The 15,331-nt window shown below is 39.2% G+C and overlaps 1 long non-coding RNA gene across 4 annotated transcripts in view; it reads right to left on the minus strand.

Moving 5' to 3' along the window:
• Nucleotides 1-15,331, minus strand: part of LOC130706822 (uncharacterized) — a 116,656-nt gene that overhangs the window by 35,699 nt on the left and 65,626 nt on the right. For all 4 annotated transcript variants that reach the window (XR_009006883.1, XR_009006884.1, XR_009006881.1 and 1 more), the window contains exon 5: nt 4,478-4,601. This is a non-coding gene — a long non-coding RNA (uncharacterized LOC130706822). The remainder of the gene's footprint in view (nt 1-4,477; nt 4,602-15,331) is intronic.

Genomic DNA, 15,331 nt, shown 5'->3' on the forward strand with positions numbered 1-15,331 from the left:
TCCCAGGGCAAAACTAGGAAAGCTCGTAGCTGAAATCATATTCTCCAAATTGCTAGATCCTGATAGTCCCGAGAAAATATCCTCCTAATGGAATAGAATTTTCCGTCTCTGCATTAATTAACCTACTTGGCATCAAGGGGGCATCCTTTGTGAAGGACAAATAGCATATTTTCTCAAGAGTGAGTTCACTGGTTTAGTCATAATGGAACAGACTTCTTTTTTCATTTATTGCAATTTTCAAACCAAGCAGGATGCTGCAGGGCCTTTCTGGATACCAAAGCCTTTCCCTGTCCTCTGCTTCTTTGGAGGAAAAAGGTTTCAGCTCCTAGACTGTTGTCGCTGAGTTGCAAAGGACAGATTCAGACAGTTACTAATAAGGAAGAAGAGAAAATACAGAAACAAAGGAGGGGCAGTCAAAAACAATAGGGTAGCTATAAAACGGGGACCTGTTTCCTCCTCAAGGGATATACATAGCAATATCTATGTATGTGTCTTGTTATGCATAACAATATGTGCAGGATCTAAAACTCCCACTCTGCTGGAGGATGGTAACTTCAGATTGAGTACAATATTCCTAAACACCACCCAGTCACCTCATTACCAACAAAAGTCACACATCCTATAGGCTTCGCCCCAAATTTTTACTATAAAAACTCTTCCACAAAAATCATCCAGGAGTTCAGGTCTTTTGAGCACGAGCCACCAGTTCTCCTTGCTTGGTCTTTGCAATAAATCTTTACCTGCTCCAAACTTCGACGATTTTGTTTGTTTGGCCTCACTGTGCATCAGGTACATAAACTGGCATTTGGCAATCATTTCCTATGTAAAAATCCATGAACTCCTAACGTTAAAGGTAAATATGAAAGTATAATGAACTGACAGCCATACCATGTTTGTTTTATGCAAACCAGATGGCCCTCCTCATGACATAGGCCTAGCAAAATACTCAATATTGTTTGCAAATTTTTTGTTCATACACCTCCAATTCTGACCTGAGCAAGGCTGTTGAAAAATCATTATTCCTTCAACACTTGATGGAATATTTTCTGTGTTCTTTATTGTATATAAATATATTTCAACATTTTGTTTTAAATTATACAAAAACACAGGGTCAGTTTAATCAAAAGCATAGTGCTTGATGGGATTATTGGAGGAAATTTCCACTCTGCATCTCCTTCCCAAATGGAACCAATGTTCATTAGCCTCAACTTTATTCAGTGCAGTCCACTACACAAATACATTTTTCAAATAGGAGCTTTTCTTTTTTCCACTTATTTACAACTCATTTTGACTCAATTAAAGTGTAGTCATATTATCAAGTCAAATTATTTAAAACTACATAGTTGGGCTGCAACACAGAGGCTTGAAAGAATGAAAAAAGAGCCCAAAATCAGCGACAGAGACATCAACGATTTAATGGATGGAGGATCTTACATGTCTGAAGTGTGGTCCTTGAGTGACATCCCACCCTGTGCAGCAGACCACAGGAAGGACGTGGCAGTAGTCTTCCCTAGCAGGGGTTGGGGGGAAGATACCAGTTATAGGGGGAATTGACCTCAGATTGGTTCATCAGTTACCAGGGAAACCAACAGAGCTACATGATTCTCACCGTCCCTTTGATAAGCTATCAGCGTGGCGATGTTCTGCTCTAAAGCTAGAACAGTCATTGGCTGGGGCATGGGGCAAGTATGCAGGAAGGTTACTCTTCTGAGTAGGGTGTAGGTGAAGCAAGCACTGGTCAAGCAGGAGATGTACAAAGAGCAAGAGAACAGGCATTTTGAGTGGCCTGACCATACATACATCATACTTTTTCTTGGCTGCATGATATTTTATTGGAGGGGTATATGATTTACTTAATAAAAACCTTTTACATGGATGTTTAGTTTGTTTCCAAATTTCATTATTGTAAATATGCAGTAAATATTTGTGTCTATACTTCTTTGCATATTTGCATTATTTCTGCAATACAAATTCCAAAATATACAATTGCTAAATTAAAATAGATACGTAAAAGTTGGTAGATGTTAACAATAGGCCATCAAAGAAGCTATGCTAATTTATACTCCCACTAGGATTTGTGAAAGAAAAAGCCTTTCTGACACTTAGTAAAACAGTAAGACTTTTTTCAAGAAAATTACAATAGGGCAGAGAGATCAGACTTAACTCCAAATACAGCAAAGAAAGCTGGGGACTTATAGCTGATGAGCAAAGTGAGGGAATATGTGGATGGAAAATGACTAGAAGGAGACTTCAAAAGTAAAGGGATTCTTACTAACCTGACCTAACGAGATTCTTGCTAAAGAGAGGCCAAGTGCTTAGATGTCAAAGGTGAGGGATGAGGCTCAAGGATGAAGATTCTATCTAAACTGACTTAGCAGGATTCTTGCTAAAACTGGACTGTGTACCCCTGTCAAGGATGGGATGGATATGGAATGCTAAGGTCAAGGCTTAGTCTAAAAGAGGGTTTAGAGGAACCTGACTGAAGTTTGGTCAAGAAGGGCATTTGGGTCACATTACATGAGAGTTCCACTCCCCTCATCCCTATTCCAATACAGGATTTCACTGTTCTTTGATAAACAGTTATTACAGAGGCTAATCGAATAGATGATTTACATCTACATATTTCCATTGGGCATTTTCTTACTGTATGTGTGAGAGTTACAAGTTCCAAATTTTTTATACAAATAGGTTCTGAGACCAGAGTCCTTTGTATTATTCTGAAAACCAACTTATATTACATATAAAATTCCATTATATATTTGGATCTATTGATACGAGTTTTGTTGTTGTTGTTCCCTTGGTCTATCTATCAATGCACCATTTACACAATGTGTTCATTACTTTAGCTTTCTTATAGATTTAACTATGATAATCATATCTTTTGACTCAATTTTCAGAATTTCCCTAGCTATTCTCACAAGCTCTTCATCAAGAGAAACAGTATAACTTTCTAGGGCCAAATCTCTAAAAATAATCATGCTGAGGTTCTGATTAGCATCATACTTATGAATTGAAGTGAGACATAATATTGTTACAATGGTAAAATAATGACATTATCCAGTCTGCCAATAATATACTTCTGGCCACTGTATATCTCACTCTCCTTTAGATCCCTTATGTAGTTTAATAGTTTTCTATATATAGATATACATATAGGCAAACATTGATTCAGTTCTTTCAATTGGATTCTTATAGTAAATGAAACATTTTCACATATGGTATAATATGTATTTATTTGCACATGGGAAAGTTGTTGGTTTTGATATAGTAACAATGTTTTTTGCTTTATTCTCTGATTTATTTTTTCAACTAGTTTTAATGTTAATGATCTTGGATATTCATGCACATAATGACAAGCCACTGATTTTCAACATTTATCATTATTTGTACTTCTATTATGGGCTGAATTGTGCCCAACCCCTCAAATCAATATGTTGAAGCCCTAACCCTGAGTACCTTAGAATGTAACTATATTCAGAGTTAGAGCCTTCCAAGAAGTAATTACATTAAAATGAGGCTGTGAAGGTAAGCTCTAATCCATTCTACCTGGTGTTCTTATAAGAAGCTTTGGCTACACAAGGAGACACAAGGAATGCATACATACAGAAGAAAGACCATATGAAGACACAATAAGAGGGCAACACTAAAAAAGTCCCAGAGATCTAAAGCACGATATAGTGAATATAAACAACAGTATTGTATTATAGTCATCAAACTTGCTAAAAGACTAGATCTTAATTATCACAATCACCAAAAAGAAATGATAATTACATGACATGATCAAGGTGCTAATTGTCACTACAATGGCAATCATATTACGATACCTAAATCTACCAAATCAACATGTTTTACACCTTAAATTTACACAATATTATATGTCATATATTTCAATTAAAATTGAAATATATTTCAATTAAAATATGTCAAATATATTTCAATGTTATATGTCAAATATATTTCATCTCTCCTTGGCTTGAGACCATCTGCAAGCCAAGCAGAGATGCCACAGAAGAAACCAATTTACTGACACCTTGATTATGAACTTCTAGCCTCTCAAACTGTAAGAAAATACATTTCTCTTGCTTAAACACCCAGTCTACACTTTGTTGTTATGGCAGACCTAGCAAACCTATACACCTTATAATGAATTAAACATAATGAGCACAAAAAGTCTGGTGGAGCTATATTAAATAAGTCATAATAGACTTTAACATAAAGATTAATAATAGAGATAAAGTATATATAATCATATACTATATACATAATATATATAAAATATCTTTTCTGTGTATTTATTATTTATTCTTTGTAATTCTTATAACCTGTCGTGTGACACCTGTTCTTCCAGATGCCGGATTGACAGCAGGGAAAAAGAAATAAAAATCCCTCTACTCTGCTCTTGGGTTTGTGTTCAGGGTTGGTGTGGGGAGCCTATTAGATGGAGTCACAGCAAGAGAGCAAGGGAGTATGTCCCTACCTGGCAGAAAGTCCTGACGAAATTGGTGCTGCTCCCTTAGGTGGAGGTGCTTGGTCATGGCTGGCCCTTGGTTCAGTATAAGATAGACCAAAGATGAGCCTTCCTCTCATCTCACTTAACGAATCTTAATGGCAAAACACAAAAAGATCAAACAGGTTACAAATGACAGAAATACATCTCAGAACCAAGCTCAAGAATATTTATATGTCTACAAAATATCCACCACCCAGCAAGTCTGGAATCCAATTAAAAATGACCAGATTTAACAAGAAAATGGGACCCATGAGGAACAAAATAAATCAGTTAAAACTGTTGCTAATCTGGGAATTCCCTGGTAGACCAGTTGTTGGGACTCCATGCTCTCCCTGCGGAGGACCTGGGTTCGATCCCTGGTCAGGAACTAAAATCCCACAAGCCACATGGCATGTCTGGAAAAAAATTTTTTTTAAAATTGTTGCTAATCTGACACAGGTGTTAGAAGGGTATTAATACAGTCATTAGCACTGTATTCCATACAGTCATTATCCCTGTATTCCATAGATTCAAAAAGTTAAGTACAAGCATGAGAGATAAAACAAAAGATTCAAATTGAACTTCTAGATGTAGATAAAAACTACAATGCTTGATATAAAAAATAAAATGGATGGGATTAAACAGCACATTATACATTTCTACAGAAAAGACAGGAAAAAAACAGAGGAAAAATTAGCAATGAACAGCAAATGGTACAACAATTTCAAGTGGTCAGATAAATATGTAATTGGAGTTCTTACAGGAGTGTGAGGGAGTAGGGGAGAAAATTGAAAGAAATAATGAGTGAAAGTTTTTCAAACTGTAAATCCATACATCCATGAAGCTTAGTGATCTCAAGTATAAGAAACATAAAGCTACACTAAGGCACATCACAAACAAATTGATCAAAACCAGTGATAAATATAAAATATTAAAAGCAGCTGGAGGAAAAAAAATTGTTTGTACAAAGAAGCCAAGATCGGGGGGGACCTTCAAGATGGCGGAGGAGTAAGAGGTGGAGATCAACTTCCTACCCACAAATATATCAAAACTACATCTACATGTGGAACAACTCCTACAGAACATCTACTGAACGCTGGCAGAAGACCTCAGATTTCCCAAAAGGCAAGAAAATCCCCAGATACCTGGGTAGAGCAAAAGAAAAAAGAAAAAACAGAGACAAAAGAATAAGGACGGGACCTGCACCTCTGGGAGAGAGCTGTGAAGGAGGAAAAGTTTCCACGCACTAGGAAGCCCCTTCACTGGCAGAGACAGGGGATGGGCGGGGGAAACTTCGGAGCCACGGAGGAGAGCACAGCAACAGAGGTGCTGAGGGCAAAGCGGAGAGATTCCCGCACAGTGGATCAGTGCTGACCAGCACTCACCAGCCTGAGAGGCTTGTCTGCTCACCCACCAGGGCAGGTGGGGGCTGGGAGCTGAGGCTCCAGCTTCAGAGGTCAGATCCCAGGGAGAGGACTGGGGTTGGCTGTGTGAACACAGCCTGAAGGGGGCTGGTGCACCACCGCTAGCTGGGAGGGAGACAGGAAAAAAAGTCTGGACCTGCCGAAGAGGCAAGAGACCATTGTTTCGGGGTGCACGAGGAGAGAGGTTCCTTCCCTGTGTGCCCACAGAAGGCAGAGCACTGCCTAAGCAAGTTCCAGAGACGGGAGCGAGCTGTGGCTATCAGCTCGAACCCCAGAGACAGGCATGAAATGCTAACACTGATGCTGCTGCCACCAAGAATCCTATGTGCAAGCACAGGTCACTATCAACACACGCCCCCAACCCTGAGAGCCTGTGGAGCCCACCACTGCCAAAGTCCCTTGATCCAGGGACAACTTCCCTGGGAGAACACACGGCATGCCTCAGGTTAGTACAATGTCATGCCAGCCTCTGCTACCAGAGGCTCACCCCACATTCCAGTTATGACTACCATACCCCTCCTTCCCACCAGCCTGAGTGAGCAAGAGTGGCCTAATCAGCCGCTGCTTTAACCCCTCCTGTCTGGGTGGGGAACAGATGCCTGAGGGTGATCTACATGCGGAGATGGGACCAAAACCAAAGCTGAACCCCAGGAGCTGTGCAAACAAAGAAGAGAAAGGGAAATTTCTCCATGCAGCCTCAGGAGCACCAGATTAAATGCCCACAATCAACTTGATGTACCCTGCATTTGTGGTATACCTGAATAGACAACAAATTGTCCCAAATTGATGAGGTGGACTTTGGAAGCAACTGTACACTTGGGTTTTGCTGTCTGCGACTGATTTGTTTCTGATTTTTATATTTATCTTAGTTTAGTTTTTAGCGCTTGTTATCATTGGTGGATTTGTTTATTGATTCAGGTGCTCTCTTATTCTTTTTATATATTTTTTATTTTAATTACTTAATTTTATTTATTTTTTCTTTCTTTTTTTCTCCCTTTCCTTCTGAGCCATGTGGCTGACAGGGTCTTGGTGCTCCTGCCTGGTGTCAGGCCTAAGCCTCCGAGGTGGGAGAGCCGATTTCAGGACATTGCTCCACCCGAGGCCTCCCAGACCCACGTAATATAAATCAGCGAGAGCTCTCCCAGAGCTTCTGTCTCAATTCTAAGACCCAGCTCCACCCAATGGCCGGCAAGCTCAAGTGCTGGACGCCCCATGCCAAACAACTAGCAAGACAGGAACACAACCCCACCCATTAGGAGAGAGGCTGCCTAAAATCATACTGAGTTCACAGACACCCCCAAAACACCACCAGACGTGGCCCTGCCCACCAGAAAGACAAGATCCAGCCTTATCCACCAGAACACAGGCACCAGTCCCCTCCACCAGGAAACCTACACAACCCACTGAACCAACCTTAGCCACTAGGGGCAGACATCAAAAACAATGGGAACTACGAATCTACAGCCCGTGAAAAGGAGACCCTAAACACGGTAAGTTAAACAAAATGAGAAGACAGAGAAATATGCAGGAGATGAAAGAGTAAAGTACAAAATGAAGAGGATATAGGCAGTGTAACTGAAAAACAATTCAGAGTAATGATAGTAAAGATATCCAAAATCTTGGAAATAGAATAGAGAAAATACAAGAAACGTTTAACAAGAACCTAGAAGAACTCAGGAGCAAACAATGATGAACAACACAATAAATGAAATTAAAAATTCTCTAGAAGGAATCAATACCAGAATAACTGAGGCAGAAGAACGGATAAGTGACCTGGAAGATAAAATAGTAGAAATATCTGTCACAGAGCAGAATAAAAAAAAAAGAATAAAAAGAATTGCGGATAGTCTCAGAGAGCTCTGGGACAACATTAAACGCACCAACATTCGAATTATAAAGGTCCCAGAAAAAGAAGAGAAAAAGAAAAAGAAATATTTTCAGAAGAAAATATTTGAAGAGATTATAGTTGAAAACTTCCCTAACATGGGAAAGGAAAGAGTCAATCAAGGCAAGGAAGTGCAGAGAGTCCCATACAGGATAAACCCAAGGAGAAACATGCTGAGACACGTATTAATCAAACTAACAAAAACTAAATACAAAGAAAATATATTAAAAGCAGCAAGGGAAAAGCAACAAATAACATACAAGGGAATCCCCATAAGGTTAACAGCTGATCTTTCAGCAGAAACTCTGCAAGCCAGAAGAGAGTGGCAGGACATATTTAAAGTAATGAAAGGGAAAAAATTACAACTAAGATTACTGAAAATCTGAAAAGTAAATTAAGAAAACAAACCCATTATCAACTTCAGTACAAAGAATACAATACTTAGAAGTAAACTTAACTAGAGGTGAAAGACCTGTACACTGAAAAGTGTAAACAATGATGAGGAAAATTAAAGAAGACACTGATAATATGGAAAGACATCCCATGTTCATGGTTACTATTTTTAGAATGTACATACTACCATAGTGGTCCACAGATTCAATGAAGTCCCTATTAAAATCCCAATGGTGTTCAATACAGAAATAGAAAAAGCAATCCAAAAATTCATAGGGAACCACAAAAGAGCCCAAATAGCCAAAACAATCTTTCGAAGAATAGAGCTCAAGGGATCACACTTCCTGCTTTCAAAACATATTACCAAGCTACAGTAATTAAAACAGAATAGTACTGGGTTAAATACAAACATATAGACCAACGGAACAAAATAGAGAGCCCAGAAAGAGACCCATGTATATACAAGAAACAAAATATCACCACTGAATACTCTCAATCAAATACTTATGAAAAGTCCTAAATACACTTTTGTCAAATGTTTGAATCCTAAACGTTAGTAGCATGGAACATAAAAATACATCCAAAAAAAACCAACACCATTTTATATTAATTTAAAATAAAGTCACAAAAAAATGGTATAGGCTTCTCATATCATAAAGCTTCCTTCCAACCTGTAACAACCATTACACCTTCCCAAATGCAATCTAGATTTCAACAAACAGGAGCAATACCACCACCACCACCATCACCACCACCAACAGCAACAAACAGCTGTAACAGAAAATCCTGATGGGAAGGGAGAATCTGATTTCCGGAATTTCTACTTTATGTTATTTAACATATAAATTTTCAACAAAGAGTTATGAGGTATGAAAATAAACAACAAAGTATGATCCATGAATGAGGAAAAAAATGTATATATACATATATATATATATTTATATATGTGTGTCTGTGTGTGTGTGTATATATACATACACATTGTCCACACAATGTGGACATACACATATACACATTGTCCAGGCATAAAAAGACTTTAAATCACTCTCTTAAATATTCCCATAGAACTAAATGAAATTTTGGACAAAGAACTAAAGGAAATCAGGAAAATGGTGCCTCACCAAGCGATGAATACTAATAAAGAGAAAGAAATTACAAAAAGGAATCAAATATATATTCTAGAGTTGAAAAGTGCCACAACTGAAATAAGAAAGTCATTAGGGGGATTCATTAGCAGATTTAAGCAGGCAGAATAAAGAATTGGCACATTTGAAGAAGAACTGATTGAGACTATCCACTCTGAGGGGTGGAAAGAGGAAAGAGTGAAGAATAACGAGCAGAACGTAAAAGACCTACAAGACATCATCAAGTATGACAACATATCCATAATAGGAATCCCACATGGAGAGAAAGGGATAGAAAGTCAGGGAAAATATTTGAAGAGATAATTGTCCCAAACTCCTCAAATATGATAAAATACATGAAAGTACATATCCAAGAAACTCAGTGAACTCCAACAGGAGATCTACACAAAAACACTATATTAAAATTGCAAAAACTAACAACAAAGAGAATTTTGAAAGCGTCAAGGGAGAAGGCTGGTGGATTTCATATTCACGTGTTGAAAGAAAAACACTGTTAACCAAGAATTCTATATCTGGTAAAACCATCTTCCAAAAATGAAGGACAGCAGTGATATAGGTAAGATGGCAGAATAGGAAGCTCCAGGTATGTAACCCCATGAAAACTCTGAACTAAACAATAGAATACAAATAGCTTTGTGGGAGCTCTAGAAACCAGCCAGTAATCTGAAGCAACAAAGTGAATGCCCAGTAAAGAAAGAGTCACTCTCAAAATGAGAGCAAATTTCGTGACATTTTTGCTCACTCTTATCCTAACCCATTCCTGGCTCAATATGGTGCAGTAGAGTGAAAGCTGCCCAATTACTGGTCCTCCATTGGGAGAAAAGTAAAAGAGTGCAACTTGATTGCAATGTGTGGCATGCCAGGCAATGTCTGAGAGTCTGATTTCTGTCTCACATGACTCAGAGCTGAGATAGGAATAGTGGAATATTTTGTATATCAGATTGGTGGCTGTGAAAGCAATGATGGATTCAATGGCCCATGAAAACTTCATGGCAACTGTAGACCTGCACACACCTGGAGGGCAGAGATTATTGACAGAGGAATACAACAGAACATTTAAGGGCCAAGAAGCCAGGGGTGAGGCTCTTGGAGAAATGAAACAATTAAAAACAGCTGTGTGTGTGGCAGAATTAGGGGCTTGAAGCTGGGCTTTACACACAGGCCCAGTGAAGGCACATCCTCATAAAAGATCGGAGACGACCTTAAGTCTTTACACCAGGCTGATTAGTGAAGGTTTTCCTCTGCAAGTATCCAGTCTACAAGGCTGGGAGAGGTGGCTGTTTTTTTCAATATGCAATTTTTGACAAAAACTCACAAAATACAGAAAAAACAGGGAAATGTGGCCCATTCAAAGGAACATAATAAATCTCTAGAAAGTGACACTAAAGAAACACAGGCTTCAGGGGCTTCCATGGTGGCGCAGTGGTTGAGAATCTGCCTGCTAATGCAGGGGACACGGGTTCGAGCCCTGGTCTGGGAAGATCCCACATGCCGCAGAACAGCTGGGCCCGTGAGCCACAATTACTGAGCCTGCGCGTCTGGAGCCTGTGCTCCGCGACAGGAGAGGCCGCGACAGTGAGAGGCCCGCGCACCGCGATGAAGAGTGGTCCCCACTTGCCACAACTAGAGAAAGCCCTCGCACAGAAACGAAGACCCACCACAACCATAAATAAATAAATTAATTAAAAAAAAAAAAGAAACACAGGCTTCAGAGTTGCTAGGTGAACTCTTGAAAACAACTGCCTAGGAAGTCAGGAAGGTGATGTATCAACAAAGTGAGAATATCAACAAAGAGACAATTTATTTTAAAAAAGCAAATGTGGAGCTAAAAGTGTAAATTGAATATTTCACAAGAGGGGTTCAAAAGCAGACTGCAACAGGCAGAGGAAGGCATCAGCAAAGTTGAAGACAAATCACTTGAAATTATTAGTTCTCAGAGCAAAAAGGAAAATGAATGAAGAAACGTGAACAGACCCTAATGGAATTATGGGAATCCAAAAAAGAAGACATTATGGGAATCCAAGAAGAAAAAAGAGTGAGGAAACAGCGGAAACCTCGTCTGAAGGAATAATGGACAAAAACTTCCCAAGCTGTGAAATACTTGGATATAAAAATACAAGTTAAACGAACTGTAGGGTGAAATCAAATAGACCCACACTAAAACACAGAGCTCCTTAACAGATGAAACAAACATTGATGGAAGGGAGAAACAGTAATGAGTTGGAGACTTTGATAGCCTTCATTCAGAAATGGGAGAGAACAACCACACAGAAGATCAGGAAGGAAACAGAAGACTTAAACAACAGTATCAACCAAATGGACCTAACACACACATATATACACAGCTCTCTACCCAAAGACAGTAAATTATAGATTTTTCTCAAGTGTACATGTAACATTTCCAGAATAGGCCATATGTTAGGCCACAAAACAATTCTTAATAAAAATTAAAACTATTGCAATCACACAATGAATCTTTTTCTATCACAACGGAATAAAAGTGGAAATCAGTAACACAAGGGAAACGAAAATTCACAAACATGTGGAAATTAAACAGCACGCTTTTAAACAACCAATGGGTCGAGGAAGAAATTACAAGAGAAACTACAAAATACCTTGAGACCAAAGAAAAAAAATACAAAATACCAAAACTTACGGGATGGAGCACAAGCAGTGATGAGAGGGAAATTTATACCTGTAAAGGCTTACATTTAAAAAAGAATAAAGATCTCATATCCACAACCGAACATCTTCCTTAAGGAAGTAGAAAAAACTTAACCCAAGGCCAGCAGGTGGGAAAAATAATAAATATTACAGCATACATAAACAAAACAGAAAAACAATATGGAAAGTCAATGAAACCAGGAGTCGGTTATTAGAAAAGATCAACAGGTACCTCAAGATGGACACAGAAGAGACTCCTGAATTTCCCTCCTTCCATGGATGCACTGAATATACAGCTACACACAGATCAATTCCCTCTGAAAGATATCAAGAAACTAACTTTAGTGACTCCTACACATTGGGAAACTGAGAAAATACCCACAAGGAAATGTGTAGGAAAGGATGAGACACACTCTTGCTATAAACCCCACCCAAGAACAGCGCCTTATAATCTTTCTGAAACCACCAACTCCTAGCCTCTTCCCAATTAGCGCACTGTTTGCACCACATTTCTAATGTCCCAAATTTTAAGGCTGCCGCCTGAGGGATGGGCCCCCAAATCATCTAGCTCTGAGAGCCAAACGGGCTTCCCTTCACAAGTCCCATGGTATTAGAGCAAACAAATAAGCAGTTTTTACAAGGTGCTTGAGCACTCCCTCTGGCTATCTCCCCAAGCTCAGAGCAGAGGGAACACACACAAATGCTTATCTCCCAATTTCTTCCTGGAGGGTGTTGGACTACATACTTTCCCAGCTACTGTCTGAGGGCCCAGCTTCTAATCAGCTTGCATTTCAGCTGACTGGAATCCTGCCTAGAGCCCCAAAGAGCCAGTGGGTACTTACCCTGCTCTCTCCCCCCAGCTTCCTTTAACAATAAAGCCAAATCTCCTGCATGTCCCTGGAGGGAGCTTGTCTACACATTTAGAACCCTGACTTTTAAAACTGCCACCTGAGGGATAGACCCCAAAATAACCTGCCTCTGAAAGTCAACTGGGCTTGCATTCCTGAGCACCACAGTACTATAGCAAACAAAGAAGCAGTTTTTAAATGGATGCATGAGGATTCCCTGTAGCTATACACCCAGACCCAGCATGGAGGGAGATGACAAAATAATGCCCATCTCCCAGTTTCTCCCTGGAAGGAAGTTGTATATTTTCCTAGCTGCTGCCTGTGGTTCTGGCTTCCAGTTAGTCAGCATGTGGAAGCTCACTGGGATCCTTTTGTGAGCCTGGTAAACCTGGTGGACATGTCCCCTGCTATCTCTCCCAGCTCCAAGTAAGACCAAATTTTTATCTTCTCTCCTGAAAGGAGCTTGTCCACACCTCTAGCACACCAGTTTTCAACTGCCACCTAAGGGACTAGCCCCCAATTCACCTAGCTCTGGGAGCTGAAAGGGCTCAGCCTTCATGAGTCCCTGGGACCACTAAAAACAAAGGCTGTTTTACTTGGACAGAGAAGCATTCAGAGCAACTATTTCCCTTGGCTCAGCACAGAGTGAGGAAGAAAAAACTCTTCCAGCTCTGGATTCTTCTTCATAGGGGCTACCCGGCATATGTCATATTCTGACTTTTCCAACTCCTGCCTGATAATTGGGCTTCCAATTCACCTGCATCAGGGAGTTAAAGCAGCAGGCAACTGGCAGTTGTCCAGAAGCCTACACAGGCATATGAGCATTAACCACATCTTTGAGGACACTGATGGGTCTTGGAACACCCTCAACTACTGGAAGTCACTAAGAACAAAGACAATGATTTCAACAACCAGGCCAGGCTGATTAAGGAGGTTCATATCCTACACAAGGCCAATCTGTCAAAACTGGGAAAAGTGGCTGTTTTATACAAAAACCAACACAGAGAGTCAGAGAAAGTAAAGAAACGGGGATGTTTCAAACAAATAAACAGATCTCTAGGAGCTGACCTTAACGAAGTGGATATAAGTGAATTACCCAACAGGGAGTTCAAAATAATCGTAATAAAGATGCTTACTGACGTCAGGAGAATAAAGCATGAACAAAGTGTGAGTTTCAACAAAGAGACAGAAAATATTAAGAAGTACGAAACAGAAATCATAGATTTCAAGAATAAATGAACCGAAAAATTCAATACAGGGCTTCACAAGCAGACTAGGCCAAATGGAAGAAAGAATCAGACAAGGCAGTGGAAGTCATCTAATCAAAAGAGCAAAAAGAAAGAAGAACAGAAAAATGTGAAGATCACATAAGGGACACCAGTAAGTGGATCAATATATGCGTTACAGGTCTTCAAGAAAGAGAAGGAAAGAAAGGGCAGAAAGCATATTCAAAGAAATAGTGCTAAAAACTTCCCTAATGTGGGGAAAGAAAGAGATACCCAGATCGAGGAAGCCCAAAAACTTCCAAAGAAGATTAATCCAAAGAGATCTACACATAGACACACTATAATGAAATTTTCAGAAGATAAAGACAGAATCGTAAAAGCAAGAACAGAAAAGCCACTTGTTTAATACATGGGAATCCTCATAAGATTAACAGATTTTTCAGCAAAAAATATTGCAGCCCATAAGGGATAGGAATGATATATTCAAAGTGTGCAAAGAAAAAAAAACTGCCAAGAATACTGTATCCAGCAAACTTGTCCTTTAGAATTGGAGAGACAGAATTTTCACAGACAAACAAAAGCTGAAGGAGTTTATAAAAAAGTTGTTAAAAGTTCTTCAATCTGAAACTTGAGGAGACAAGAATATACAATGGAGAAAAGATGGCCTCTTCAATAAGTGGTGCTGGGAAAACTGGACAGCTACATGTAAAAGAATGAAATTAGAATACTCCCTAACACCATACACAAAAGTAAACTCAAAATGGATTAAAGACCTAAATGTAAGGCCAGACACTATAAAACTCTTAGAGGAAAACATAGGCGGAACACTCTTTGACATAAATCACAGCAAGATCCTTTTTGACCCATCTACTAGAGAAATGGAAATAAAGACAAAAAAAACCCAAATGGGACCTAATGAAACTTAAAAGCTTTTGCACAGCAAAGGAAAACATAAACAAGACGAAAAGACAACACTCAGAATGAGAGAAAATATTTGCAAATGAAGCAACTGACAAAAGATTAATCTCCACAATTTACAAGCAGCTCATGCAGCTCAATATCAAAAAAACCGAACAACTGAATCCAAAAATGGGCAGAAGACCTAAATAGGCATTTCTCCAAAGAAGATATACAAATTGCGAACAAACACATGAAAGGATACTCAACATCACTAATCATTAGAGAAATGCAAATCAAAACTTCAGTGAGGTATCACCTCACACCGGTCAGAATGGCCATCATCAAAAAAATCTACAA

This window comes from Balaenoptera acutorostrata, unplaced genomic scaffold (genome assembly GCF_949987535.1).
Source record: "Balaenoptera acutorostrata unplaced genomic scaffold, mBalAcu1.1 scaffold_831, whole genome shotgun sequence".
In the NCBI taxonomy this organism is placed as follows: domain Eukaryota; kingdom Metazoa; phylum Chordata; class Mammalia; order Artiodactyla; family Balaenopteridae; genus Balaenoptera; species Balaenoptera acutorostrata.